Here is a 4,864-nt window from a genome sequence, read left to right on the forward strand (position 1 = left end):
TGTTGTCAGCATAATCAAGGCTTGTTAGATTAGAGGATTAATAAAGGATTTCAATTATCAAGAAATACGACAGAGGAGTGGCAAGGAAAGCCGTACCGAACTTCTACGATGATCCTGCCAATGATGACGTGGCACGTCGGCTGGTTATGCTGAAGCAACGACAGAATTTGGAGAAAAGGCGTTTAGAGCTGGAACTCCAGCTGAAGTTCGTGCGAGAAGAGAAGGAATTGTTAAGGTTTGGTAAAATAAAGTTTTCGACTGTTTCACCCCAGTTTAACTCTTTTCAGCCGGAAGAGTGTGCGGCGAAAACCAGTAATTAAGACTCAGATGTAACTCCTCGTCAAGCGGTCGCTAGGAAGAGTGTCCCAAAATAGCTCCCGACCTTCACAGGTGATCCGGTTGAGTGGCCGAAATTTTTCTCACTACGAGCACACCACCAGGCGATGTGGATACTCCAATTGGGAACATATGCTGCGGCTGCAAAAATGCTTGAAGGGGCCTTCGTTAGAAGCGGTGAGCAGCCGTTTAATGTTGCCGGAAGCGGTGCCGCGAATTATCGAAAAGCTTCGGTCAAGGTATGGTCGACCGGTGCACCTGATAAAGACTCTAATAGCGAAGATACACAAGATCCCAGCTCCGCAGATTGACAAGCTGGAGAGCATCATAGAGTACGGTGAAGCGGTGCAAAGTATGGTGGATCACATGGAGCCAGCAGGCGCTCGGGTACATTTGACAAATCCGATCCTACTGGAAGAGGTGGATGGCAAGCTGCCGAAAGACCGGCAGTTGATTTGGTCACACCACATCCGAGGGATGGATGAGAAACTGGCGGAAGATGATGCTAGGTTGACGACGGTGGATTCTCCGTTCATGCGTGGGTCCCATAAAGGTAAAAGGAGCTACGTAAATACGCATGTGGAAGCAGATGGTAATGCAACGTCGGTAGCAGTGATGAAAGCTGTTTGTTTTGTCATGGTACGGGGCGTGGATTGAGCACGTGCTACAAGTTTAAAAAACTGCCAGTGAAGCACCGATGGCAAAGAGCACCAGAGTTATCGTTGTGCTTCAATTGTCTAGGCGACAACTGGCGGAATTGTCGAAACAGAGCCGTTTGCGGGATTGGTGGTTGTACGTACCGACACCATGCGTTGTTGCACGATAAGGCGATTTCGAGTGGCGGCGGTGGAGTTGTTGCTGAGAGCAATCATTATCAATACGCATCATCTACGGCGATATTCCAAATTGTACCAGTGACTTTGTATGGTCCGGCTAGAAAAGTGTCAACGTTTGCCTTCCTGGCTGAAGGATCGTCTGTGACGTTAGTGGATGAGGACGTGGCGGTGCAGCTTGGTGTTGAGGGTGTGGTGGAACCACTTTGTATGAGATGGACCGGTAACTCCCAACGTATTGAGATGGGGTTCAGGCGTGTCGACCTCAAAGTGGGGCCTACAAACCCAATTAAACCCGGGAAGGTTCGGTTGATTTGGGACGCTGCAGCAAAGGCGCATGGAAGGCGCTTAATGAATACGGCGTGTTACGAATGCGAGGAAGGGTAGGAACGGCGGTAAAAATACCCTATTGTGCCAAGTATCCTGTGATACTTTCCAGAACTTCCAAGCTTGGCGAGCTGATAGTAGAACGCTACCATCCAATATATCGTCATGCGAACAAGGTAACGGTAGGGAATGAAGTACGGCAACACTATCAGATACCGAAGCTGAGAACGTTGGTGACCAGAATCGCCAGGAACTGTTTTGTTTTGCAAGAAACGGCGGTCATTACCGCAAGTTCCACCGATGGCACCGTTAACGTAGGGGTTGATTTTTCGACTGTTGCACGAAGAAAGGAGCACCAGATCGTAGGAGGCAACGACGAGTTCCTGGCCGAACTGCAGGGGCGAGTGCAGCAGGATCTGGGGGCCAGCATTCGGTCCCTTGGGCGCGAAATAGATGCGGCTCAAAACACTATCAAGCATGCATTGAATCAAGATCTGCGCTATGCATCCTTGAAGCGCCGCAGGATTCAGCTTTTGACGCAAAAAGTCCATGAGAAGCGTCTGGATTTGATGCCAATTCACGGCCACCACGAACGGCTGAAGCCGCTGGCCACGGCGGTCAAGCTCTGGGAGACCAAAGTGGCTAATGGTAGGCTGTGTGTGTGGTAGCAATATTCGACACCTTACCATACGGCCGAAAAATCGCAAAATGGCTCGTGGACCATGTTTGGCCTGCTTGGTCTCCCAGCTCCCCGGAACTCAACCCGATGGACTATTTCGTGTGGGGAATGGTTGAAAGGGACACTAACCAAACGTCCTGCAACACAAAAGCTGATCCAAAAAATGAAATACTCAGGGCCATGGTGGTCAAGGTTTTACCCAGATTCCGGAAACGGATAAAGGGGGTCATCGATGTCGAGGGTGGCTACTTAGTAATTTGTACAGCCAACATGGTAAGCTAAACTTCGTAGAAACACATTTTTTATTATTTTTTTGTCTAAAAAAAAAAAAACAATTCCCACAGGAACTATCAAATTTATCGCGCACACCTGCAATTGCATCTGCCGCTAAAAGTCCTAAAGTGATTACTAGACGACTGAACATTGCCTTGGAAGCATATGCTCAATATTGTCATAAATGGAAACTTAAAACAAATAGTTCGAAATCTGAGGCAATCTACTTCACAAGGAAAACAAGTATGCGGAAACTACCACAAAGCGAACTGGTGATGAGACATGAGTACATTCCATGGAAAAAAAGCATAAAGTACCTAGGAGTTTATTTCGACAAACGGGTCACTTTCAAAATTCACACAGAACCCTGCTTAAAACGAACAAAATCATAAAAGGCACATATCCATTCTTGAATCGTAAATCCAAATTAAACCTCAAAAACAAACTATTAATATACAAAACATTTTTTCGTCCAGTTCTTACGTACGCAATCCCAGCATGGAAGGGTTTAGCTCTTACACATCGTAAAAAAATCTAAATAATGCAGAACAAAATCCTTAAAATGATCATAAATGTTCCACCGTGGTTCAATACTAAAAAACTCCATAAAACCACCAATATGTGAACAATTCAAGAATTTATCAATCGAACTTGTCAAAATTATTACGCTAGATGCCAAGACAGTAATCTGAATATATTAAACCAGTTAGTAGGATAATTTAGACTAGCTTCGTCATAAGCTAATATTCGTTAGAGTTTTTACTAGTTTTTATTCGTAGTGGCTTAAATAGTTTTTCCCTCCTTGTTATTACTTTTAGATTAGTCCCCCAATTTTCATGGGTTTTTTTTGTCTTTTTCCCATATTACTATCATCATTCATTTATCATCAAAACTCAGCAATAGTTTATACAAAAATTAATGAGGAAAGCAAAGGTGCGAACCCATTATAAGTAATGCGAACCGTTATTATAACATTATGAAAATCAAATCCAAAATAAAAATACTACTACTACTACTATCGCGCACACCGTGTAGTATACGTAAACATAGCGAAGTAGTATGAGGTAATATTAATACAAATACAAATTAATACAATTACTCACGGTTTGTTGCAATCTTCCGAATTCATCCGATGCGCACGAATTTGCTCCAGTACTAACTTCATCATTCCGCTTTTGTCTTTTTTTTTGCCTAAGCTTTGGCATTTGATACTGTAGCCAATGTATGTTTAAGGGTTTTGTAGGCTACCATATATTTATTTGGTACGGATGTTATAGCACTGTTTAACATGGAACTAGTGTAACTTTGTATTCGCGGTATAATCACTGAACGCATCCGTTAGAGCAATCCTTACTCGTGGGCAGTTGATCGTAGACTGGCTGATGTGTGTGCAGAACTGTTTTGCACAGGAACGTGTGTGTGTGTGCTGTATTACTGAATACAATTCTGTGCATTGTCTTCAGCACAACTGTTTGCGCTGACGCCTTGCAGGATGGGGAACTGGATTCAGGGAATTGCTGCTCGGATGGCTATTGATGCGTTGGTGTATTTCCTGCGAAAACGCTGTGTTGTTGCTGTTGGCTCTAATGCCGTGTGTTGTAGTTGTTGCGGTAGTGTTTGTGGTCGGTTCGCCACAATACTATTGTGTAATCAAAAACTGATTTTAGGTGAAACGGTCTACCGTACATCTAAACACTGTTTAATTTGGCACTATATATAAATATGTGAATACATCACAAATATAGGTTTCATTAAGCTTTCTTGCGCAGAATATTCCTAATTTCAAAATGCATTCACAGAAAGCGTCCGACTCGCTTTAAATTTTATGTGCGTATGAATTTAAACCGCAAATGACAGCTGAAGGACTGTCCCTGAAGGTACGTATATACCACACGAAAAGGCTTAATTTCGTACTCAATATTTTGATAATTTTAAAAATATTTTTACAGTTGGACAGATATTTACAAATCGTTTCATAAAACGTTTTTTGTTTTTGATTTTGTAACATTTATATCATTGTTGAAAAATGAATAAATGTCAATAAAAAAAAAAAACAAATAAAACGGGTTTAGATCCGCGCGTTAACGGATACTAAGAAAGAGTACTAATAAATTTTTTTTAAACGTTTTTTTTGTGGCCGGCGTCTGCTGAGTTTATAAAGCGTACAGTATTATGGCGACATGGCGAACGATCACGCTTTTCCGCAAGTCATCCATAACTAAGAACGATATACCGATAATTCATGTCTATCTCCACCGCTTTGTTAGATCTAGCAATCGCCACGGCAGGGACGCTCCGAGACTGCTTTCTAGCGTTCCTCTTGAAATGCTGCTACTCCTAAGTCTCGGGTCCTCATCTCTTCCGAAAGAAAACGAGTACTTCCTGGTGTTGTGAGGGAGTTCAGATAAATCTTTAG

Source organism: Anopheles marshallii, chromosome 3, assembly GCF_943734725.1.
Source record: "Anopheles marshallii chromosome 3, idAnoMarsDA_429_01, whole genome shotgun sequence".
Classification (NCBI taxonomy): Eukaryota; Metazoa; Arthropoda; class Insecta; order Diptera; family Culicidae; genus Anopheles; species Anopheles marshallii.